The sequence below is a fragment of the Camelus ferus genome, chromosome 20 (genome assembly GCF_009834535.1).
Source record: "Camelus ferus isolate YT-003-E chromosome 20, BCGSAC_Cfer_1.0, whole genome shotgun sequence".
Lineage (NCBI taxonomy): Eukaryota > Metazoa > Chordata > Mammalia > Artiodactyla > Camelidae > Camelus > Camelus ferus.
In genome coordinates, this window is record NC_045715.1 from 13,526,318 (window position 1) to 13,553,434 (window position 27,117).

The 27,117-nt window shown below is 38.7% G+C and overlaps 1 long non-coding RNA gene across 3 annotated transcripts in view; it reads right to left on the reverse strand.

The window, feature by feature from the left end:
- Positions 1–26,137, reverse strand: part of LOC106729291 — a 36,285-nt gene extending 10,148 nt beyond the window's left edge. The window contains exons 1-8 of one of the 3 annotated variants that reach the window (XR_004313464.1): positions 26,020–26,070; positions 25,334–25,424; positions 24,493–24,564; positions 23,654–23,875; positions 21,606–21,828; positions 19,019–19,135; positions 15,350–15,477; positions 11,856–12,044 (exon numbers count right to left, since the gene is read on the reverse strand). This is a non-coding gene — a long non-coding RNA (uncharacterized LOC106729291). Of the gene's footprint in view, positions 1–11,855; positions 12,045–15,349; positions 15,478–19,018; positions 19,136–21,605; positions 21,829–23,653; positions 23,876–24,492; positions 24,565–25,333; positions 25,573–26,019 lie in introns of those variants that run through there. The other 2 variants (XR_004313463.1, XR_001365667.2) reach the window with 2 other exon arrangements.
- Between the last annotated feature and the right edge of the window lie 980 nt (positions 26,138–27,117).

Sequence of the window (27,117 nt, forward strand, 5' to 3'; positions counted from 1 at the left end):
AGATGATAGACAGACAGGTAAATAGACAAATTAATCACAGAAAACTGGCGTACAGCTGTGAGGGCTAAGTCAGCAAGTCAGAAATCCACAGGCCAGGCTGTTAGGAAGTAAGCGTCGTGAGTGGAACTCCACGGGCACAGAACAAAGCGTCGACCGCAGGCAGAATTTCTTCTCTCTGGAAGGGAAACCGCAGTGCTGACTTTAAATCCTTCCAACTGATTCAGCCAGGCCCACCCGGATTATCCACATAATCTCCCTTCCTTACGGTCAAGCCATGAAAGTGACTAATTGCATACACAAAATACCTTCACAGCACTGATGTTTGATTGAATCACTAGTCTAATGTAGGAAGAAACAGTCTAGTGGACTCTAGTCAAGGTGACACATGAAAACACTAACATATATCTTTCAAAAATCCAATACCTAGGTAAAAACCTAAAAAAACCCAAAATTTATAAGACCTCTGTGCTGAAAACTGAGAAATTACTAGGAGAGCTATGCTAAAAGATGTAAATGAATGGAGGGTGATGCCATGTTCATAAATTGAAAGGCTCAATACTGTGAAGCTAACAATGCTCCCCAAACTTAACGATACATGAATACAATCCTAATTAAATCCCTAGCCGATATGCAAGTGAATTTTGGCAAAAGGGCAAAAATCACAAAACAATCCTGAACAACAACAAAACTCTGGGTAACTTACACTCCAGATATTAAGACTTATTATAAAGCTACATTAAAGACAGTACAGACTGCTGTAAAAATAGAGTAGTAGATCATGAGAACAGAATAGAATTTAGAAACTGTAACAGAGAGAAAAGGTTTTGCTTCTCAGTCAGAAGATATGTCATGTAGATGGATGAAACCCTAGGATCTGGGTTGTTTATTTTGAAAACCTGGTACAGTTTACCAACTGAGTGTTGGTTACTGCTCCCTGAAATCAAACACATTTTCCTTTTCTAACTCATTTTCCATGCAACTTCCCATGAAAAGAAATAACAAGAAACTATATTTCCTGGAGCCACATCAGGCTCTCAGGAGTGAATATTTGGAAAGGTTAAGTCCCACAGCCTTAAGATTAAATGACACCTCTACTGTAATCTACATTAGACCAATTTTGACCTGTGAAGTGCAGGGTTCGGAATATTATTTTAGGTCCTGTCTTTAGATTCACTCCTTTTGATTAAATATCTTTTCCTCCACATTGAGAGAGAGCGCCGAATCCTAACCACTAGACTACCAGGGAGCGCTTCCTCCACTGTGAGATGTTTAAAACACCACCCAATTATTTCCTAGTACAGCATGATCCCCTAAGTGTTTCTTAAAGAACTGGTTCACTCTTGAAATTGGCCCTCTACCAAACATTTGTGAATGTAATTAATTCATTTTCTTGATTTCCTAGGTGTGATATCACACGTACAAATTATAATATACAGATCTACTTCCTGGCAGGAGCACCGTGTGCTTCGCACAGTAATCTATTACACCACACACACATTATTCATTAGCACTAATGGACATCATGTGCATAAAACCCCCACTCATTAATTGGAAAATTAAACCCTCTTGTGTATAAATAAATCGCACCTCCAGCTATAGAAAGGCACTTATTTTTAGATTTAAATTTGCATTTCAGTGCTTGTCTAATACATGCAATTGGGCTCTTCTCTAATATCTTTTATTGTAGCAAAGATTTGGCTATGCTGAGAACAAATCCCATACGCTGAAGTCTGTGCATTTCAAGTCCAACAGGGTAGCAACAGAACCATTATTATCCTTCACTCAGTCACTAATGTTCCATGTCAAAAGACGCGTGTTTTGCAGGCTGCTAGTAAGGCATGCAGGTCCTATTAGCAGGGAAAACTTTGGCTAAGTTTCAGGCAAAAGGGCCTCGTGAGCTCAAAATGTCACCCTTATGTGTTTCTGTCTGTCTGAAATGGTGAGTAAGCTCGCACTAGTCTGTGTTCTCATTTCCCCAGCTGTAAAATGGGATAATAATAAGACCTAGCTCACCAGCCTCTGGGAGGATTATATGAAATAACAGATGTGAAGCGTTTGCTGCAAGACCTACCACAGCTGAACAGAAGCTAGGAAAAAAAAAAAAAAGCTGAGATGATCCACCAATTAATTGAAGCCACTAAATATTGATAATGAAGCCCTCCTGTGTGTCAGTCAGTCACTTTAAGGGATGCTTTTCTTGCCTTATTTCAAGCAATCCTCATGATGCTGATGGACAGTTATTATTGCTACTGTGGACATAAAATAATGTTGCAGTTTACAGGAACCTGGCTCAGAGAGGTCAAGCTGACTCTCCAGGTCACACAGATCCTGGCCCAAGGATTCTTGATTGAGGTCTATGCCCTTTCTCTGATCAAAACAAAGCTGAAGAACAAATGCAGGAGGAGAACTTTTTGTTCTAGAAAAATATCCAAAGCCCCATAAACTGCGATGAAGTCTTTTTTTGTAGCTCCTCAGAGAATTTTTATAGATAATAGTTTAATAAAGCAGGAAAATGTTTTTGACAATATCATCAAGTATAGAGAGATTCAACGATAGAGACCAGAATATTAAGCATCTTTAGCATCAAATAAATGAGTTTCTGAGTAACTTTGTTACCTTGCAAGCTGTCTTAGCTCAAACTCCTGCTTCACACACGGGGGAAGAGAAACTCAGTCAAATCTATTTGTTTGTCACAATTTCCTGGTAAAATCGGCAGAATGTCTACATTAGTTTTTTCAAAAAAGAGAAAGAAAAGGGTTGGTTTGGAATTCAGACTACAAAAGAACAAGCATGCTTTTATCCACATTTACACAAAAAATTTCTTAATGTTTACTCGTCATATGATTAGTGTTTGAAAAGATTTATCTGGTATAAAAATAGTTTTAAAGTTGTAAAAAATGTTTTAAATAAATAAGAGGCTCTGAGAACCATCTAGCATTTACAACACTGTTAAGTACTGATTGAAGAGCCATTTCAGTAAAGCTTCTAAAATTTCCTGCATAAACTAGTGCCCTTATATGTCTACATAGACAGTTTCTCCACTGCAAACTGTGCATTCTTGGCTCTTAACAAAGGTGAATACCTCAAGCAAGGGACTAGTATTAGCATTTCTTCAACAAATGGTAAAAATTCATTATGACCTTTTTCCTTTAATATATCCTTGCATAATCTACATTATATTTAGACCCAAGAAACTAGTATAAGAATTTCCATGGGAAAAAAGTGGCATTTTATTGTAAGTCAAGAGAGATTTTTTCCATACATACACTGCTACCCCTCCTGTATGTATAAATTAATATTTTTAAAACCCCCTCAGTTTTCAAATATATATGTATATAACATATATAAAAGCATAGAGGACATTAATAATATTTTGTGTTTTTCCTCAAACTCAATGCAGCCATATTCTTTAATTTGTATGTTTTGGTATTTGTCACCACTCAGAATACCTAAGATTCTAAAATGCTGGCATTCTGAAACATAACCATTAGGATAGTTGTTACATATTTAATTTCATGCTCCACTCAGCATAAAGCAGTTGTGGGACTACAGACCAAAGCAAATTAAGTGACTTCTTAGATAATTTCCTGCTTAATTGAAAGCAGGTAGCTTTTTAAAAGTAATAACTGGCTTTGTTTCAAATGCTTGTAAGGTTATTGCTTTTTAGTTTTTAAATACACGATTATAGGATAGCTTTCTTCTTAGTCCAAGCACAATGCGTTGGAATTCTCCCACTGAGTCTAAGGGACAAGAATTGGAGCCAGTGCTGGTAGCAAATAAATGGGAACACTCCATGGAGGGGTGTGCCTGTGGGGCACAAACAAAGTGGAGAAAAAACAAGAAAACACACACACACACATGTACAAACATATACATACATATTTTTCTCATGAACATGTACAATAAATTAGATTTCCTTTCTATTGCTCTGCTTTACTCTTAGCATTGGTTTAATGTTAGCAAGTGGTCAATTAGGAGATTGGTAGCCCCAGTCCCTATCTAACAGACAGCTCGTGCTCATTACAGTATTGAACTAAGCATTGGCTGTGATGGACTCTACCTTTACTATAGGAAACATAGTCCTAGGAGTGAGAGAACGTGGGCATGTGAACAAAGAAGACATAAAGGAATCAGGTTTGACATAAATGCCTATATAATAAGTGGACGATGGCATTCTGATGTGTCAGGAGTCAATATTCAGACTTTTTCAAATAAAGTAAGCCTGCTAAAAGGCTTTTAAATTACAGAAAAGAGAGAATGTTTTCTTGCTGCCTAGATTTAAGAGAAAAATAGAGAGACAGAGAGAGAGAGACAGAATGAGACAGAGAGGAAAAGGTATTCTTCAGAACCTCAGATTTAAAACACTACAAGGGAAAATTATATACTGAATTTTCACATCCATCAATTGCTAAGGAAATTCATGCCACTGCTAAGAGTGAGCATCAGTGCCCTAGAGCGATGGGGTAAGTGTTAGAGGTGCATTTTCGGTATTTACTAAAGTTCTAACTTGCCTGCAGTCTTTTTTATATTATTATTGAAGCAGAGCTGATTTATAATATTGTGTTAATTTCAAGTGTACAGCATAATAATAGTGTTTTTTTAAAGATTATATACCATTGTAGGTTGTTACAAGATATCGGGTATGAGCCCCAGGGTCATACAGTGAGTCCTTGTTGCTTGCCTAATTTATGTACAGTAGTAGCCGGGACATGGAAGCAACCTGCAGCCCTTCTGGCCCCTGACTCTATTGTCTGTGCTGCTCTGGATGACTGCTGTCAGTCAGACTGCTCTTAGGACCACTAGCTATGCAGTTACAATGCAGTATATAAGAAGTCAGTCTTTTTCAATACTTGTAACCATTGTATAGCACTGAATGCTCAGTTTCCCATTTTTGTGGCATGCCTAGGAATGTCTTTCCAGTCATTTTTAAAATGTCAGAAGAAAGAAAAGAAAGAGGGAGACAGTGGGAGAGGGAAGACTGACAGCAGAAGAGTTATGCGTGAGCCCGGCAGTCATTACAATTGTTCACCAGCTCTTCCCGTTTTCCACCTCCATGGTATAGGGTAGAACTATAATTCCTGATCTACTTGAAGCTGGGCATGGTAATGAGACCTGCTTTCTTTGATCATTGGAAGATGAGTTCAATTGATGTATGTCACTGCCAGACAGAAGCCTTTCAGAGCTAAGGTAGGATATACCTGACTTCCTTCTATCTTTTTGGTGCAGCAGCAGACAACTCTCTAGATAGAGGCTCCATCAGCTTTACTCACACCCAGAAGAACTCACAAGGCAGTGTCTGCAGCCAGTCCATGATGGACATGTAGCAGAAGCAAGAAATAAATCTTTGTTTTTATATGCAACTAAGGTTTTACTTTAACATAAGCTGGATCCTAACTAATAGTACGTGATGGGCAATAAGAACTCAGCTTACAGCAAGTATTGTAAAGTTAAAAAGGAAGAAACAAAACAAAGTAAAAAGAATTGAGATAGTATAAGAGGATACAAAGTTCCAGAAAGAATATGAAACCGAAAATTTAAATACTAGCCATAAGTGGTCTAGACCCTTAGGACAATACTAACAGAACTCCGTCAGGTGCCAAACATCCAAGTTTCAACTGAAAATCATGCTTCATAACAAGAATCAGAAAAGCCTCAACTTCGACGAGAAAAGACAATCAACAGACATAAACACTGTCATGACAAAGATTTTAATATTAATTTTAATTTGACACTTTATTTGTTTGACATATTATTTGACATTTGAGACATAATAAAATATGACACTTTCCAGTTAATTTTACGAAACCAAAATCCTGATAACAAAACCAGACAAATACAGTACAAAGAAAGAAACAGAGAGAGAGGAAGGAAAGAAGGGAGCAAGGAAAGAAAGACAGACAGACAGGAAGGAAGGAAGGAAGGAACTAGTCTAATATCCCTCATGAATATAAATGCAGCAATCCTTAACAAAATATTAGCAAATAGATTTCAGCACTATGTCAGCACAGAATTATATACTGTGACGTAGTAGTATTCATTCCTGGGATACAAGGCTGGTTCAACATTAGAAAATCAGTCAATATAATCTACCAGATTAACAGGCTAAAAAAGGAAAATCACCTACTTCTATCAATTGATGTAGAAAAAGCATCTGACAAAATTCAATATCCACTCATGATAAAAACTCTCAGAAAACTAGGAATAAGGAAAACTTCCTTAAATCGATTTTTAAAAACTTAATAAAATAAAATAAACCTATAACTAACATCATACTTAATGATGAAAGACAAAATGCTTTCCCTGTAAGATAGGAATAAAGCAAGCATGTCCCATCTCACCACTGCTACTCAACACAGTGCTGGACATTCTAGCAAACACAATAAGGTAAGAAAACGAAGTAAAAGGAAGAACTGAGACTCCGCATTTGTAGATGACATGATTCTCTATGTAAAGAAATCCAAGGAATTCAAAACAAACCAACAAAAAAACCTCCTAGAACAAATAAGTGAGTACCGTAAGGTCACAGAGTACAAAATCGACATACAAATACTAATTAAATTTCTATGTACTACTACTAAGAATGTGTAAACAAAAATTAGAAATATAGGACCATTAGCAATTGCTCAACAAGGTGAAACACTGAGGTGTAAATTTAACTGAACGTGTTCAGGACTCTGTATCCTGAAAACTGCAAAATGTTAATGAAAGGAACCAACGTCTACATGAGTGAAGAGAGAGACATACTGTGTTCATAGACTGGGAGATCCCACCTAGTATAGATGTCAATTCTTCCCAAATTGATACACAGTTTAACACAATTCCTACCAAAACCCCAGTAAGGTTTATTATAAATATATGCAAAATTATTCCAAAATGTGTATGGAAAGGGAATAGAGCTAGAATAGCTTTTGTACAAAGGGAATAATGTAGGAGGAATCAGTCTACCCAACCTCAAGGCGTATTACGTAGCTACAGGTGTCAAGACAGCGTGGTGACTCTGGAAAGACGGATACATAGGTCAATAGAACACAACAGAGAAGCCACGTGTAGACCCCCACAAATACTGCCAGCTGATTTCCACAAAGGTGCAAATGCAATCTAATGGAGAAAGGATAGTCTTTTTCAACAAATTGGACATTCACAGGCAAAAATGAACCTTGATCTAAACTTCACACCTTGTGCAATAATTAAAATGGATTATAGACTTCAATGTAAAATGTGAACCTATAAAACTTTTAAAGGAAAACATAGGAGAAAATCTTCAAGATCTAGGACTCGGTGGAGGGTTCTTAGACGTGACACCAAAAGCATGACATATTATAATATTAAAATTTTGGATTTCCTCAAAATTGAAAACTTTGTTCTCCAAGAGATCTTTTCAAGAGTACAAAAAGACTAGGACAAACTACTTGCAAACTGCATGTCTGATAAAGGACTTGTATCTAGAATTTATGAAGAAGTCTCAGAACTCAACAATAACAAAGCAATCTAATAAGAAAATGGGCAAAACGCATGAAGAAAAATTTAACTCAAGAGGACATGTGGATGGCAAATAAGGACACAAAAAGATGTTCAACAGCACTAGACTTTAGGAAAATGCAAATTAATAACTCCATGATGAGACATCACTAGACACACGCCAGAGTTAAAATTAAAATTTTGGCAAGGATGGGAGAAACTGGTTCTCCTGTGCATTGCTGTTAGGAAAGTAAAATCGCATAGAATTTCAGGAAAACAATTTGGCAGTTTCTTTAAAAACTAAACATATACTTACCATATGAGCCGGGAATCATACTCCTGGGCATTTATCCCAGAGAAATGAAAACTTATGTCCACAGAAAACCTATACACTGAATGTAGATAGCAGCTTATTTGGAATTGTCCCCCAAGAAGAAAACAACTGATGCAGGAAAAACGGATATGGGGTGTCGAGCACCAAAGATATGATGCAGGAATAAAGGATGTGGGGCGTGAGGAGGGCTGTGTCCCAGGCTTCGGTTGAGCCCCTGGGACATGCCCCGCTACGTGTGGGTCCTTGGCTTCAGGCAGGAAAGAATTCAAGAGTGAGCCACGGTTGAGTAAAGGTAGATTTATTTAGAGAGATACAATGAAAGGCAAGAGAAAGGCCATGAGGTGTGGGGGTTGGGTGCTCAGATTACAGTAGAAGTAGGTACACACGCTACAGACAGAGCACAGGCCCTGAAGAGGAAGAGAGAGGGCAGCGGCTGCGAGGAGGTGACAGTGTTGCCAGTTTTTATGGACTTGGTGGCTTCATATGCTAATAAGAGGAAGGACCAGTCTAACTAGCCTGGGGAAGGGTCTGGGATTCCCAGAAAGTTGGCCATTTCCCACTCTTTGACCTTTTGTGCCTAGCCTTGGGACTGTCATGGCACCTGTGGGCATGTTATTTACCATGTTAATATATTACAATGGGCATATAATAAAGCTCAAGATCTGCTAGAAGTGAAATCTCCTACCAACTTGAGCCTCAAGGCCTACGAGGAGTTGAATCTTCCACCATTTTGATGTTAATTGCTGTATTATTCCTTGAATGGCTGTGCCCTGCCCTCTTCCTGTCTCACAATCACAATGTTCTACAATAGGTGATTAATTAAACTGTGGTACATCCATATGATGGAATATATCTCAGCAGCAGAAAGGAATAAACTCTTGATACATGCAACAACTTGTATGGGTCTCAAGGGAATGATGCTGAGTGGAAAAAGCCAGTCTCAGAAGGTCACAAGCATGTAACAGTCAATATTTTATATACAGCATACTTAAATGACAAAATAATACGGATGGAGAAAAGATAAATAGTTGCCAAGGGTTAGAGATTCTGTGAGGATGAGGGTATGACTAAAAAGGGATTGTACCAGGAAGATCTTTGCTGTGGGTTGGAATAGTTGTGTCTTGATTGTGCTAGGTGGTTATAAGAATCTGCGAGCGACGAGATGACACAGAATTACAAGAACACTTTCTCAATGTCAATTTCCTGATTTAATAACTTGTCACTTTCCTGATTTAATAACTATTCTATAGTTATGTAAAATGTAAACCATGGTGGAAACAAAGTAAAGGATGTATGGCACCTCTTTGTATCATCTTTGCAACTTCCCGTGAATCTATAATTCAAAATCAAAAGGTTTTTGTTTTTTGTTTTTTGTTTTTTTCTTTCAGTAGATGCCCAGGCCATACCCCAGACCAAGTAAATAAAAATCTCCAGGGAAGGAACCTAGCCAACTGTATTTTTTTTATTTATTTATTTTTTAAGTTCATGGAATTCTGAAGTGTGGCTAGGGTTGGGAACCACTGGCAGCTAATGTTATCACTGAAACTACAGGTGAGTGAAACACCTGTGATTAAGTTTAGTTGAAGATAGAAAGGAAGGGGAAAAAATAAATGTGCAAATCTGTTTTTGCTCTCTTGAGGATTCCCCCCAACCCCATGTTGAAACCTGGCATTTAAGTGAATCCAAATAATGTGGATGGGATAATCACTCATCCATTATGTTAGAGACACTTTCATACAAAAGAAAAAAAAAAGCCAAACCCAATAGACTGTTCTTTGGATTCTAAAGCATTTGGTTATCAATGTTACAATTTTAAAATGCTAAGGAGAATTACAATCACTTAAATATGCAACAATTTTAGAAAATTAATGTTTCACTCAGTCCTCATTTTTGATGGGTAACAAAATGAGTCTGGAATTTTTATTTTATTTTATTATTTTTAAATAAACTGCTACCAGCCGTTTCCTGGGAAACACGTGAAAAGTAAATATTCCAATCTTGATCATGAATTCTAATATATTAGTTATTTTTTATTAATGATCATCAACTACGATTAGTCTAGTCTCTCTGCACTGAACTGTCCCTTATGTCTGGTTAGTAATCATTCCTTAGCACCATCATCAAGATACTCAGCTGGGCCAGCAGTTTTAAAGTTTAGGAAAGAGTCCTTCTCTCCCTTCGAAGGGTTTAAAATTCGTTTGAAGACAGAACTAAATATTTAAACAATAAATAACAAAGCAAAAAGGATATGCTGAGCTCCAGACTAACAGAAAGTTGAAAAGGGCCAAAGTGCTTGTTTTTTTACTGGAGGTATTTTTGCAAGAGCTGGAAGGGGAATTTGGGTCCTCTGGGCTCATGGAACCCAAAAAAGAGCAGCTTCAACAATGCAAATTTATGCTATCCGTGGGAGGGTTTCGTTTAGTTCTCAGTTGTGGACTTAATTCCAAAAAATGCAGCTGTTTTGAAGAAGTTTGTCAAAAAAGCGAAATAAAGCATAAGGAATTACCTCCCACCCAACTCTGGCCAATAGCTATGTCTTCCCCCGCCCCCAACCCGCCACCCCCGCGCGGCCCGGACCTCAGGGCTTAAAGATTTCTGGATGTGTGTGGAGTGAGGGTGGAAGTGGGTTGCGTACCGAACAATTTGCCTTACCCCGAAAACCACCAATCTCTTCCATCTCTCCTTCCCTTTCTTTCTCTTTCCCTCCCTCCCTCTTTTTCCCCTCCCTCCTTCCAAATACCTCCTGACCCTCACACTCTCCATCCTAATTTACAGCACTACAACTTCCCAGATCTGTTTTCTCTCCTAGAAAGATTTATCCTTCTGGAAGCGTTCAGTTCCTAACTTCAAGTTCCTAACTGTCGTGAAGTCTGATTTAAAATCAAAGTAAGAACCACCGCGTTTTAGGAAGGGAAAGTGCAAAATTCTTATAAAGAAAGTTGTTTTGTGATTGTGGGAGGTAATCAACACCTACTGCGACATTCTTCCCTAAGACAGCTGAGGTTTATCATTTTCGCTATTATGGCAATAAATTTTTCCTCCTTTTGCTTTACGCCTTTTGGCAGGAGCCTCGACTCCGCAGGTGTTAGCGCTGCAACGGCTGAACGCCACCACCAGTCGGTCGGCCGAGCCTAGCATGGGATGTTGCCCAGCAAAACACAGAGCCCAGGGAGACCGCACCGGAGAAGGGGAGCCTGCAAGCACGCTTCCGAAGAGACTGGGACTAAAGCCCTAGAAAACTAGAGAGAATGCATTTCCCGGCAGGGGGAACCCGCAGGAGCCTGGAAAAAAAGAGAGAAAGAAACCCACCCCCGCGCTCCCAGGCTCCGCGCGAGCGAGGGAGCGCGCGGGCTGCCGGGGGCTGCTCCAGCTGGAAGTCATTGTGCCGGCTGGCGTCTGCGTTGCCAGGGCGACCGCCCGGCCGGCGCCAGCGGAGGGGGGAGGCGGGCTCGGTGAATGGGTGACGTCACGCGGCCGGCGCCAGGCAGTCTGGGCGGCCGAGCCAATGAATCAGCTGTCGGGAGAGCGCGGCGCGGGAGGAGGGCGCAGGAATGCGCCGGAGCCGCGCGGCCCCGGCGGGCAGGAGGGAGGCGCCTCCGCCCCGCCCCGCGGGTCCCCGGGCGGCCTGCGCGTCCCTGGCGAGGCGGGGCTGATGTTCCTGGCTCTTCGCACCGGGGGTGGCCCCCTTGCTTTCAGCCGGGCCCCCCACGGGCGCGCGCTCTGCAGGGAGGCCCGGGAGCTGGGCCGGGTTCCCTGAGAGAAGACTTGTTTTCCACTTAGTGACTATGCCACTTACTCATTAAAAAAGGGAAAACAAAATAAAACTTGCCCTTGTAGATTAAGTGGACCTCCAAAGTGTGGGATTCCTTCACTGCGACGTTACTGTGTGCTCTGCATTGTGCTAGTATCACAACAAAATTTTTTTTAAATAAAAATAAAAAATCATAGGGCTCAAAAGAGCTCAAAATTGTACAGGGAAGAAAGACATGTAAGGAACCCATGATTCGGCCTGGAGCGGACTGCATTTTCTTCCTTTTTTCCATTATGCTGTACTGTACAGTACCTTGAAAGGACTAGAAGGTGAAAGGTTCCAATTTTTCAGTGCTTTTATGCTTTCTTTTTTCCTCTGTCCCGTCGTGCTGTCCATTAGTGACCTCCAGAAGGCCGAGTACCAGGTCATGGTTAATTAGTATCCCCAGCGTTTAGCTCTCTCCCAGACACATGGTAAGGACTCTGATTTGTGATGGATACTCTACAAAGCAAGAGCAAATAATCTTTGAGTAAAGGCCTGAGTTAAATGAATACCTTTGAATTCCTAAGTATATATTTTGGGTACTTACTTGTTGGCTTTTGGCAGTGTCAACATTGGTGATGCATTGTTACTGAAACTGGAAAACTAAAGTGTATCGCCTGAGTATTATAGATATTAAATCTGCCCTCCCTCCTGCAGTCGTTTCCCTCACTGGGCCTCCTGTTTCTCCATCTGTAAAAGGGGTCGATTTGGTGAACTGTTCTCTTAAGGTCCCTAAGGTTCTATAAGCTCAACATTGTATTTATCAACCTTTAAAACTAAATTTTGGGTTTACTATTTCTATAATTCTATCTGGTAAACATGATCATTCATTCAACAAACAGTTCTGGGTGCCTGCTATGTGAATACACAGTAAGTACTAGAGGTATTGTATTTGTTAAGTTAGAAGATAGGATCTCTGGCCTGAAAAACTTTAAAGATATAAAAGTAATACCTGAACTAGAAAACAAAAGGAGATGCTAATGAACTGTTATAGACCAGTGCGTCTCAAAGTGTGATGTACATTCAAGTCACCTGGCATCTGGTTGAAATGCAGACTCAGCTGCGGGTTGGAACTCTGGATGAATAATAGGCGTCCACGTGTTGCGGGCCCATGGACCACACTTTGAGTAAAGAGGGGCTACACTACAAAGTATTTAGGAAGTCTTAAAATAAGGATATGATGGATGTAAACTGATATCATTTCCTGAAAGCCTCTGGAGGAGGTGAGCTTGAGCCAGGTGACTGAGGAGATGATAGGCTGAGGGGAATGAAAACATTTTCAGGACAGGAAACAGCATAAATAACAACAGCAGTGAAGGGGAAGGAGCAAGAAATAAGTAGGGCAGTGGAGAGGATTTTGTTTGACTTCAATTAAGAAATATTTGGGGGGCACTACAAAAGATGAGATTGGGTATATACGGGTGGTTGGGTAGTATGGCAATGAAGCAGAAAATTTACAATTTCAGAGCTGCCAAGAAACTTAGGAGTTGTCAGTCCCTACTGATTTGTTGTGGATGAAGAAACTGAGCAGCAAAATGATTCCACTGGGTGATGGCCAAGCTCGGAGTGGAAGCCAATGCGTACATTCTGTAGATAGCAGAGTTCTTGATATAAGGGAAGCCGTTTGTTATTGTTGTATAAGGTGGAAATACGAACGAAGAATAAAAACGAGACAGACCTATGCGAAATAATTTTATAGTCCAAGCATGGAGTTTTGGATAAGGTCTGGGCAAGGGAGATGAGGAAATAGAGGGGAAGATTTAATCTGAAAAATGTTGGTTTTATCTAAGTTATAATGGCTGGAACCAGCTAAGCCATCCTTTTTCTGTAAGAGAACTCCCTCCATCCTTCTTATATTCCAATGCAATGTTTTTCAACCCTGACTCCACACGGCATCGCCCCAGGAGCATTTTCCTTTTTTTAAAAAAAGAAATGTCTGGGCTGCACCCCACATGAATTTAATCCGACTCTCTGGGAGCAGAGCCCTGGCATCAGTATTTTTAAAAGCTCCCCAGGTGATTATAATGTGCAGCCAGTGTTGAGAATCACTAATCCTAATATACAGTCACCAGTTCGTTTCGTAGACTTCATTTCTGCCCCTGAACATTTCCCTGAGTGCTAACTATTATACGAACGCTAGATCATTTTTAATACTTGGTGTATTTTGTGGTGGATTTGATGGTTTATAGCACATTCTCGAAGCTCAGTGTCTTCTATCCCTCATTAACTGTCACGGCTTAGTTGTGAACATATCCTGATATCTCTCATTGGCAAGAAAGCGGAAAGTGATTTGGCACGTTATTGGATGGAAATGATAAACCTAGTTTATGAAGCTATATGGTACCATAGGGCGGCAGTTACTTTACTTGATTTTATCTTAGCTTGAACAATTAAAATTAACAGCATCTTTAGGAGTATAGCTGATGAAAGAGGTAAGTACTTAAAATAGCTACTTGGACCCTTCGAACTTTTATTTTCAGTCTTCTCTCAAAAAATAATTTTAGTTTTTGCTGAAAAAAAAATCCTCAAAGTGAGAAGTCCTTATGGCTTTTTCTTTGGTGACTAACGTAACTTTTAAACCTTCATTGATTCATTCATTTCGCTAAAAATAATTGAGTACCAACTATGTGCAGGTACTTTTTCAGGGATGAGGATGCCAAGAGAACAAAAGCAATTTTCTGTCTTCAAAGAGGAAAGGATAAGCACAGTTAATTTCAGGCACTGTATTTATTCAGTCTGGATATTTAAAAGGTACTTGGCTTTTCCACACTATCTTATAGCTGCATTCTATAAGTATTTTTTAAAGTTCAATTCATTCATTCAGTTAAAAAAAAAAGAATGCATTCACGTGTTCAAAAACCAAATGAAAGAAAATTCTCCCCTCATTCTTGTCCTGCATCTGCTTCATTTCCCACTCATACCCAACAGAAGTTGCTCATTAAGTTCTTGGGTACCCTTCCAGAGTAGTTTTTTATAACTACACAAGCAAGTAGAAATAGATTCTTATTTTCCCCAGTTTTACATTATCCTGTATCTTTTTTTATAATTTAAAAATATTGCAAGGTTTTTTCTATATCAGCCACATACGTTTTCATTTTGTTATACCTCCATAATGATTTTCTGTTGTCTGAAAGCACTGTAAGTTATTTATCTCACTCCTATTGATGGTGACCTACATTGTTTCCAATCTTTTATTACAAAGCTGCATAAATAACCCCACATCTGTGTCATTTTACACATGTGAGTTTCTTTCTGGGATCAACCCCTGCAAGTGAAATGACTGGGTCTTTAAAGTGTGTATGTTAACATTCCTGATAGCTTCTTTATGACAAACTCCTAGGATTGTTGAGTTGAAAGGCGTAAATATTTTTCAGGTTTTAATATTTACTGACAAATTACCATCTAAAAGTTTGTACTGATTCATTTTCTCACTTGCATAGTATGTAAGTACCCCTTTCTCTGAAACCTTGCCAGCACTGGAAACAAATTTTTTCCCCTTTTAAATAAATCTTTGTTAATTTGATAGGTAAAGAATGGTGTGTGGGTGTGTGTGTATAGAGGTACATATACATACATAATTTTAACGTGCATTTCTATAACTATTAGATCGTTAAAAATTGATTCCATTAGCCACTGCATGATTAGGGACTTGTTTGTTCTTTGGCCAGTTTTGGAGAATTTTTATTTTTCTTACTGATTTGCAGTAAATGGCTTATTTTTATTAACATAACTAATAATAGTGGCTTATATTTATTAACACTTACCTTGATCCAGGTGCTGTGCCAAGCAAGCATTTTTAACTGGTCCTATATATTGTAAATATTTTATCTGAGTTTCGTATGTGTCTTTAATCCTTATTTAAACAGTATTTCCATTTGGAAACCTGTAGGGGCTTTAAAAATCATGTGATAAAATAAATTAATATATTATGGTAGTTTGGGGTTTTTTTTTTTTATTGCTTTTACACATGAAAAAAGTCTGTACCACTCTAAAGTCAGATTAGCATTCACGTTTACTTTTTTAAGTTCTTGAAAGATTTTGAATAACTTTTTAAAACCCAGATCAACTGTATGCATACACATAAATAAAAGTATTTTCAAACAGTCACCTACCTACACTGTAACTATCTTTTCTGTTTTAAGAAAACATTTATATCCTTTTTTTAAAAAATAGTTTTTAAAATACAGATAACTACAAAAGGAGAGGGGAGACTAAGATTATCCACAATCCACCAACTTGAGACAATCCCTATTAATATTTAGAGCAAATCTAGATGATTTTCTATACATGACTATCTACATCGACATATATATATGCGTATGTATCACAAAATGGCACTACACTCTGTGTGTATTTTATAACTTGCTTCCCCCTACCCTTAGCTACAGGTGAATATCTTTCTATGTCAGTAATTCTACATCCCATCACTAGTCATCCATTGTATGGACAAGAACTCTCTAATGAGATAATGTCACTCAAAGGGAAGGAAACTTGGGCAGAAGCATTCTAGGAAAAACCTCACCTGCCAGTTGGATGTTCATCTGGCCAGAATTTCCTAAGGCAGTTTAATTCTCAAAGACTTTCAGTTTCACTAAGGGCTTAACTGCCAGCAAAAATGGCTAACGTAGCGGTCAATCATTAACCTGCTCCAACAAGAGAGAGAACTCAGAAAGAAAATTAAAATCGCTTTCTTAGCAAGGCATGCATGGTTCAAAACAGTCTTCCAGACTTGTTTTCCTCAGTTTGCTTTCTCTCTTCCTTCCCCTACTTCCTTCTCTTTTCCTGTACCCATGCTACCTGCATGTCTCCTTGTAGATAATTTTTAACTTAGGCCACTTATTCATTTCTTAACAAACATAATGACATGATTTACTTTTCCAGAGAGCTGACCTTAGGCTTGTTCTGACTGCAACAGTAGCATAGACTCTTCCATCAATTATGAATGTAGTCATGTGTGCAGAGGCTACAGCAGGCCAATGGTAATGTTACCTTATTCCAGAGATCTGCCCGTATAAATAAATAATGAGATGTTTCTGTGAAATGCCTTTAGCAAAGGCAGGAGAAAGCCTCACTTCTCAAAAGACTAAACATTTTAAAGATTAAAAGCTTTAAAATACCAAAAGTTCCTCAATAGAATATAAACCATTTATATGGAAAAGAAAAAGAAAGACATGAACTGGAAACTATAATGCTAAATTGTAGCCAAAGTTCTCTGGATGGCAAGTGTGGAATCTAGGCGAACCATGAGAGCCTCAGATGGATTCTTGAATATGCAAGGACACTTTGCTCTCTACCTCCAAATATCTTCCTGTTATACATTTTAAACGATTAAATCTCTACAAGAAAATCTTAGCTAAAGATACCATGATACAATACTACATTTTTACCTATTGAACATAATACTGAAAATTTGCAGTAAATAATTTCAATGAGAGTGATATAATCTAGTGGTATATATGATAGATTGTTTTTATTATTAAACATCTTTTTTTTTTCTGTTCCAATGAATTCATTTAGGCTTATGTATTAAGCTAGATATTCAAGTCTAGGCAGTAATTCAGATAGCTTCATGAAGTCCAGTGAGCGCTAGCTTCTTGAGATGATCTGTTCTGTGCTGTATATTCTAATCCTGTTTCTAGCAAAGTGGAAAATGCTTTGTGGTTGCCACTAGAGGGCAAATAGCCTCCTGGACTCCTCTTGGACCAAAGAGCATCTCCATCTAGGCAGCTCAAGTTTTAAGGTCTTATATAACCTAGTTTTAAATCCTACATTGCCAACTTTTAGTCAACCCACAGGCAGAGCAAGCCAACAACTTTAAAAGTCAAGATTTAAATGTGCTGTTTTACCATTTTACCAAATGGTCCCATTTGGGATGACAGCTCTCTTCCCTGAGGGCACTGACTCCTAACCATTTTATCCTAACTCTTTCTGGTCTAGGTCTGAAACCGTGCTGCTCTGCCAGCAAGGTGACCTAACCTCAGAGTATTCAACAGCAATCTTAGACCTTAGAGTGACGAAAAGGTACTTTCCAATCTGATTGATTTCTGCTTGTCTTTCCAACCTCCTCCCCTCTCCTTCATATTCCCTCTACACTGCACCAATTCAGAATTACAGGTCCTTAAACATGCCTTTGTTCATGTCCTTGTGTCTTGGCTGAGGCTTCTGTCTGAGATGCTGGCACTGCCCATGACACACTATTGGAGGCTCAGTTCAGACATTACCTATGAGAAGGCTCACGGTATCTGCTGATCCCACCCTCGCCCCTCTTCCTTCTCCTAGGCGATGGATTTCATTTCTCCCTCCTCTCTGCTCATCCAGGGTCTTGTGCACACCTCTGTTAACAGTACTGACTATGCTGCTGTGATTATGTCTCGCAGGATATGAATGTTAAATCTATTTTGAGAGGTAAACTTGGCTGTTTTGTCTTTTCTTTGCTGCACTAGAAGTTGTTAGAAGTTCTGGAAAGATGAAATGCAAACAACTGCCCTCCTCCCCCAGAAGCGGAGAACAGGCAATTGTGGTTTTTGAAGACTGAGTTCTCTCTGCCCTTGAGTAAGGAGATACAAGATTTCTGCTGATAAGAACTTGGACTTCATTGCTAGTCAAAAGAAACGACTAGGACTTTAGGCACAAGGAAATATTTGGAATCTGGAGAGACAGGTAGACCAGAAAAGGTTCAGAGAGGCCATCCATCACTGCCCAGAGTCAGGAGAATGGTCTGAAATACAGCTGCTTTTGGAGGTGCTCAGTGATGCGGGGCCATGATGAAGTACTCAGGAGCCACTGACTCAACTCTGCATAGCCCTCACCAAAGGGCCATCTAGCTTGAGTGCGAGTCCTGCCTCAGCTAGACAAACAATCATGAGTTGTGAGTTTCAGCCTTTAATCAAGTGTTTCTGTCTTTATTTTTCAGGCAAAATCAAACAAATCCTGAAAAATATCAAAGTTCACTTGTTATGGTGATTATTTTGTAATGCAGAAGAATAGCCAGTCATGAGGTTGCACACCTGAAAGTAACGATGTCGTAGGTCAATTATACTTCAATAAAGAAAACAAAAAACTATCAAAGACCATTAAAAACAAGGAGCATCTGAAAAACCATTGCAGCCAAGAAGAGTCTTAAGGAAACATGGCAACTAAATATAAAGTGGTGTTCTGGATGAGATCTTGGAACAGAAAAACGACATTAATGGGAACTAAAGAAATCTGATTAACTATAGACTTAATAACAGTGTGTTGGGATTGGTTCATTAATTACAATTATATGTACCATTTCAAGGTAAGATGTTAGTAATACGGGAAGCTGGTGTGTGTATATGGAATCTCTCTGTACTGTCTTTCCAATGATTCTATAAATGTAAAATTGTTCTAAAAACTAAAGTTTATTAAAAAGAAGGGAGAGGAGGAGGAGAAGAAGAAAAATACAAACTAACCTGTGAGAATGTCTCTTCCAAACCCTTTAGGAAGCGGGAAGTGCACAGGGCACCTGGACCTATGAGTTCCTTGAGTGCAGGGACTGGTCAGGTCACGCTGATTGATATCTTCAGTGCCTGGTTTTAATAAGTGATCAATGTATAATTATTAAATTAAGATTTCTTTCCAGTAAGAGAGTAGCAAGAGGTTGTAAAGAGAATGTTTTGCTTGTGATGATACATAAAACTGCAAAATGTATTTTGTTTGCTTAAGTTGTTGTAGGACTATCCAGCTCAACAGTGTTTGCCCTGATATTTAGAAAGACTATTGTAAGACAAACTATTATTTTAATGCAGAAAATAAAACAAATTTCATTCTTTAAGAATATTGCCAATTTTCTGATGATAACCAGGAGGAAAACTATCCTTATAAGAATGAGATGTTAAAATTGAGGCAGAAAATACATAAGGAGAGTTCAGGCACAAAACATCTAAATAGTTTTAAGTAAAGAACAAAAGTTCAATTTCTTTTTCTTATAAAAGGAAACATGTTAAAATTCTCCTAAGTACTAATATTTGAAGTACATAGACTAAAAATAGAACATGCTCATATAATGTATTTTTGATATAAAAATTGTTCTCTAATATGTTTTTTAGGTTAATGAAAGTCTCTTGGCCAATGATACTCAACATTTTAGCCATGAGGAGTATTTCAAAATAATCTGGAATATAGACATTCTTTTAAAATGGTGCATATCTCATGATATTTGTCTTTCAATATGGTACAGTAGAAATTTACACTTAAAAGAAGACAGTGTGGAAGAAAGAAAAGATGGCCCCCCAAAATAAAGGTTTGGGATAATAAATTCAACAGCTTTTCCTCTGCCAGCATTCTGTGCATTGACTGAAGCAGTTGGGGGTCTTGCTGGTGACTCAGGACCCTGCTAAGCTGTCTTGCTTATCACAAGGGAGGCTACCAGCCACACAGATATAAAGCTGTAACCCTCTCTCCTTGGCAAGGAAGTAAAAAAAAAACTAATAGATTTTTAGTTTAAACAGGCAACTCCTACTGATATTTTATTCTGGACATATTGTGAGAAAAGTAAAAAGGTCATTTTTGGTACTTTCGGAATAAATTCACATCAGTGATGCTTCAGAATACCTTCACTTTCAGATATGTATTAAAATGTACTCCAGATAATATATTAAAATACATTAATTCCAGGTGATGGTAATTAATTACATGAATATGATTAAAGGCAACAGGGTGGAAAGGACTCTAGGTGTATCGAGAGGAAAGAAAAGTGGTTGGAGACGTCTCTGTGCCAACAACTCTGTGAGTGAACTATCATGCCTACTCCATGGTTCTGCTATGCTTTGGAATTTCATATGCATTTTCTAATTTTCTTAACAATTTCAACAAACCAATTATTATCCGTATTTTAGAAATGAGGGCCTTGTTATTCAGAGAGTTTAGCAGCTAGTCCAAGGTCACTCACCCAGTAAGAAACAGACCCAAATATGAAAATGAACATATGTATGTATATGCATGACTGGGACATTGTGCTGTACACCAGAAATTGACATTGTAATTGACCGTACTTCAATTAAAAAAAAAAAAAAGCACATCCAGGTTATCAAGCCCAGATCTACCTGATTCTATAGATTATGGAAGCTACTATACTGTCGCTCAGCATTTCCCTGTCAGAACTTGTCAGATTGGAGATTTTGATAGGTCAATTCACATTTGTAAGAGCACTTGAAGGTCCAAGTCATTACTGAAGCTAATTGAACCTCGTCAATTCTCTCAACCTTTCTTCAATAGCTATAATCTTTGCTGTCCTTTGTGGTCCACAAAGAGAAATTTCATTACTTCTGCCAAATGCTTTGTGCTCTGCTATAAACCGGGACGGTCTTCAATTTATTGCACTGGTGCTGTTTATGCTACATCTGCACTCACAATGTTTAGATCAGTGCTCAAACTCTCATATCCTGTATATTTTTTTTTAATGGCTCAGATAGTGTTTCTTAATCCTTTGAATTTCTTTTGGCTCATTATTATTGTTTCTAGTTCTCCATAGACACTTTTCATCTTGTCCTTTAATTTCTGAAAATATGAATGGTGGTCTGTGTCTGAAAACTCCATTTTCCCATGTGGGTCTGTCTGGTTTGTCTGTTTTTCTTTTGGATTTTGGACACATCCTGCCTCCTTGTTTGCCTGGTTATTACTGATAACCAGACACTGTATATAGTAATCGTCAAGAGACTTTATATGATGCTATATTCCTCCAGAGAGAATGTATATGTGCTATAAGGCAGGCAGCTAGGTTAGGGGCACTAATAACCACTGAACTCCTTAATCTAGTCCGCAAATGAAGACCATCTGAAGTTGAGTTTCAGTTCCTTGAGAACTGGTCTATTTCCAGCTCACTGTTACTCCTGGGTATAGCCCTTCTGGGTCCAGACTGCCTGCCTGAGATGTTTACTAAGATCCCTACTCCTTGGCAAACACTGCCTCCAATTTTCGGGCCCCCACCTCCATGAGTCTTTCCAAAGCTCTCAGCTCTCATCCTCTCAGCCAGCCACAGCTTTCAGAATCAGCACTCACCTTTATAAGAAGAGTGGGCCCAAATATCCGGTTCACCTCTATGGACTTTCATCCTCTCCCAAGTCTTGACTTCACAATTCTTCACAGCCTTGCTGGCTTTGCACTGATTTTACACTTTTCATTTTTTTCTCTTATTTACTATTTAGTCCAGCTCCTCCAGCTGCTCTCAGCAGAAGGGTTGGTCCAAAGCAACCTGTGCTGTTGTTGCTGGAAGAGGGTTCACCTATAACAGGATCAATTATTTTTAAATGTATCATCAGTATAAACCTACAGTTTCTATTAAAAATTTGAGGCATTTGGCTTTCTTGTAAATAATTAGAAATTAGAGCTAAAAACTGGCCTTGCATGTCAGCAATGTCAGCATGTCAATCTGTTGAAACAGAGTAAGGGCCGTCACTTTGAGATGAGTCAGGCATGATTCTAGTTCTCAAGTCTTCTCAACATCCTAGTTTATTGCATCAGCTTCCTTTGTCCGTTTCTGCTACATGCGTGGCCCCCATATGCATTTGAGTTTGTGACCCTTGGTTCAAGTGACTATTTATAAATTAGGCAACAGAGATTCAAATAGGCTGAATCAAGTTCTTTTCCGAGAAAATCAGTTAGCACTCAGCAGCAACAGAGGTTTTGCTCACTCCCTTTGATAACCCTCAGAACTAAAGAAATTTCTGTCCATATAATACAGCTGAGGTAAATCACACAGCATCATTTTTGTAATATATTCTGCAACACGTTTGCATCCATAAACATTTCTCTGCCTTACTTGAAACTCACAAATTTTGATTATCTAATCATGACCAAGCAATCCTAATCTATATCAATTGCTTAAAGACTTACAATTTCTTCTTTAATTGAGTCTCATTTCCTTGTTTCCTCAATTGAACTAATTAAATGATTGCACATGGAATTTTGCACAAATTAATTTGGCTAATAGTGAATGTTCAGTTTGGGAGGATATTATCCATGACTGGCAACTTTTTATTCTGCCTCTCACTCATCAAATATTTGAGCAGACACCCTGTGTCAGGTACTGCCCTAAATGTTAACGATGCCAAGATGAGTAAGAGAGGGGCCTTGACCTAGAGCAGCTCACTGTAGTAGGGAGACAGACACAAAAAACAATCCATTCAACACCCAGTGATAAATATTATAATTGAGTTATAAGCAAAAAGCTATGGGAGTGAGTGACTAGGTATGTCTCAGGAGTAGGGGCAAAAGGCTTCTCAGAGGAAGTAGCATTTCAACCTGCTCTTAAATGAATGATTTAGATGTTGGTCAAGTAAAGAAGAGAAAGGAGGGCTTTGTAGCCTTTTGCATAAACCATACTACCCACTGCGTTCCCTCTGCTTTCCCTGCTTCACATTCTTCCCGCCAGCAATCCATTCTCTGCACTGACCTTTCCAAAGCATAATCCGATCATTGGTTTCCCATCCTCCTCATGACAAATTTGGACCCCTTGGCTGGCATTCAAGGCCTTTGTCATCCCAAGCCCCCACTTCACATCCAGTTCCAGTCCCTGCCCTGTCTCCCAGGCAGGGTACAAACACTCAAAAGGCCATGCTACTTCATGCTTCCATGCTTTTGCATGAGCTTCCTCTTCCTCAGGCACGTCTTCTATGCCTGTTTTCATGGTGCTCTAGGACGACCTCTATTAGCACCTACCCACTGTGCAATAAGGTCTGCCTCTCCTGTCTGGGTTCATCCAAAAGGCTAATGGGTCCACAGAGGACGGCCCAGTGCTTAGCACGAAGTGGTCCTCAATACCTGTTTGGGGTGAATGAATGAACTAAAGAAACATTGTGATGCTTACTGTAGCTACAGGTCAAGGGATGAGGGATACACTGAAAGAAAATGAGCTACATAAGATACTACCTACGTATGAAGGTAACTATTTCTCAGAATACGATATACACATTTTCATTTAGATGATCCTGCTAAGTCTCTGAGATACTGCCCTGCACTTAAGTCCAGGCATATGTCACAGTTAACAGTGTTTGCAATACTTTGACTTACAAGAGCCCTTGTTAAATTCTGACAGTAAGGGAACATACCAGACAAACTGAAGGTAGCATCAGATATACAGACTGCTTGAAGTAAAACATAATGATGGCTACATCTTTTAAGTTATTTCTGTGTTATTTCTATTTACTGTTCCTGATTCCAGAGCTAAGTCCCTGATCCATTAGGTCTGAGGTCTTTGTAGCTCAAAAGCTGGTCCTAATTTTTCTCAAAAGCTAGAATTTTAGCTACAATTTGGTAGCCTGGATTCAATCCTGGAAAAGAAAAAGAACATCAGTGGAAAAACTGGTTAAATCCAAATGAAGCCTGTAATTTAGCCAATAGCAATACAGCAAGGTTAAGACCTTAACCATCACAAATACACCATAGTTATGAAAGATGTTAACATCTGGGGAAACTGAGTAAAAGGCACACAGGAATTCTATGTTCTATTTTTGCAGCTTTTACGTACACCTAAAATTATTCCAGATAAAAAGCTTATTTTTAAAAAAGTTGGAGTGGTAAGAATTATGTTCAGAGCATATCTATCACCTACAGAGAAATCAAATTTACTTAAAGATTGACCCATAATATAATGCTACAACCTGACATGTCTTAGGCACCCCAAGATACAGGGTATTGATGGCTTCCTTTATAAACATCCTCCTGTGTTGCTTTTTGCCTTCCAGACTGGTTGGATTTTACATTTGTATTCTAGGGAAAATTCACGTGGACCTTGTTTATGCTTGTTGTCTTCACCCACAACTGATATTCCCAGGATCCCTCATTAAGCTAGAAAAGTCACTGGGATGTAATCCATGCTCCTTTAATAATAACACTAAACAAAGAACAGCAAAAAAATTAAAAAAATAAAAAAGTGAAAAACACTTACCATGGAAATTGTTTGGTGGTGTATTTCTTTTTCTTTTTATTCTTTGCACCAGTAATTCTTGTTTGTTGTGGACTATTCAGGAAGTAAAGACAAAAATTTGTTTTGTTTCTATTGTTATAAATTAATACTTAATTGTGATAAATAAGAGGAAAAGGAAACATTCAACATGCTGCCAATACATGGCCTCTAAGGTGACTGCGGGAATAGAATAAAATGCTAAGTTATGTTATGATAAGCAGGTGTTTCTAGGTAATGGCATGTAAACAGTACACAGCTTAACATAGCAGGCGGCATGTTTCACTGGGTGAGTCCCATGGTTTGCACCTATACACATACAATCTGCATAACTGAAAACCAAAACTTTTAAACACCCATTAAATTGAAAAATTTGATAATTAGGGAGACTAGTGGCATAATCTACATGTAGAGAAACTAAATTCAATAAAAAGTTATTAAATGAATCACTCTTCTCCAAGACCTCAGGCCAGTAGTGGGGCCTCTTCTCCCTAAAGCCACCAAGAAGCTCACTCTTGCTGAGTATATTAAAAAAATATGCTCACAAGTGTGAGTCTGAAATCCACAGGCAAAAAGGGTCAAATAGAGGAGGGATGTGTGGCAATGACCTAAGTGGGAAGAATTTTATTTGTCCCTGACAAAGCAACTGAGCCAGTGAGGAGATCAGACTCATAGAGTTTCTGTGGAGCATCAGTGCTGCTTCCTGCCCACAGCTGAGAAAGGGATAAAACACAGATAACCTCACAGACCACCTGGCAAACCCCTGATGTGGGGTAGTCAGAGCTGAAAGGAGGGCAGCAGATGAGAGATGTTCTCAACGACAGACCTTAGTGTCAAAGGTGCTGGCTGATGGGTGTCCTCGGAGAGCTCTGGGTCTGCCACAAAGCACCGTGGGAAACTGAGCCTAGGAGATGTCCCTTGATGGACAGACATTATGTTAAAGCTCGTTCATTCATTTCACGTATCCTATTTATAAGGAAATCCAGGAATACATTCAAATAATAAGTACAAAAAAAGAAGGATTTTTTTTTTTCCACTTAAGAGAGTTTGGAAAAAATCCTTTTACAGTGCATTTTTCCGGTTGGAAAGTAGGCTCTTTGGATAGTTTCCACTAACTCCATCATCAGGTCACTGAAAACACAGGAAAATAAAATTTCTTCTTGGAAGAAATTACCAAATGTTTCTCTAGCAGAATGAAGCAGGTGATAATTTTTTTTTTTTACCCAAACTGTGTATGTGATAAGAACATTTAACATAAAATCTGCCCTCTTAGCAAATTTTTAAGTCTGCAATACAGTATTGTTTACTCTAGGCACTATGCTGTATTCTATCTGTAAATCTCTAGAATTTATTCATTCATCTTGCATAACTGAAACTTCGTACCCTTTGATTTATATTCAGATAACTTGTTACTTACAGAAGTTACATAGCTCAGCTTCATAAAAAGATATGTTATACGTAACTTCAGTCTTAAAAAAAAATAGAGTTAATAATATGTTTTTCATGACTTACGATTCTGTTGAATTTTGAGATCTTTTAGGGAGTAAGGTCATGTTGTTCTCACCAAACTCTGTGAAGAGTTTTCATTGTCAGGAAAAAGGGCTCCACCCTCCCCTTTGCTGGTTATGACAAACAGTCCTGCCAAAGCTGCCCTGGTGGTTACACTATATTGGGAGTTCTCCTCCAAAGTGAAACTTGGCTGGGTACACACTACTCCTCCTTTCACTCCTAAGAGTCTATATTTGGAGAACCAGTTTACCCTGCTCTGGTTCTTGGTTTTTCTTTTTGCATTTATTTTTTTGACAATTTCTTCCCCTAACCGTCCCCAGCCTAATTAAGCCTGAAAATAGAGCATGCACATGAACGACTAGTGAGTAGCCTTCTGCAAGTGGGTGCATAGGTACACTTACAGATACAGCTGTAGAGACAGATTATTAATCTCTTTGCCTCATTGGCTTTTTGTTCTTTTAATGTTCTTAATCTACATTTACTCTGTTGGTTGCAACTGCTAACTAATTTCACACAGTCCTTCATTCTGAGGTGAGGGCTCTTGGGCTTGTGAGAATTAAGTGACATATCTAAATGTGAAGCCACTTCATAGTGCTTAGAATATGGTCACAGTTTAATACATGGTAGGTATCATATGCCATCATATCCTCATCACCAACATGCACTGCACATTTTCCCGCCCCAATCATTCCCAGTCATAGTGTGTCAACTCCGGAAATGTCTGCACAAATAACTCGCAAAGAATTGTCTTGAATTATCTACCTTTACCCACAGGCTTGATGAAATCCCATATGTACAGTGTTTGCTTTTTGAATTTATTATTACACTTACTGCTGACGACACCAGTATTTTTCAAAATGTGGTCCTTGAATCATTGCATTTGAATCACCTGAAGCAGAAAAACTAGAGGTGATTCCCAGATATCTGTATTTTAGGCAAGTATAGAGGAGATTGTTTTGCGCACCATCACCTGGCAACCAGTGTTAGTCTACTTTCAATCCCTACCATTTCATCAATGCCATCCCTTTGCCAGTGATTCTTAAAATAGTGAGAGAGATTTATCTTACCATATCTTTAAAGTAATCCATATTTGCAGAGTAT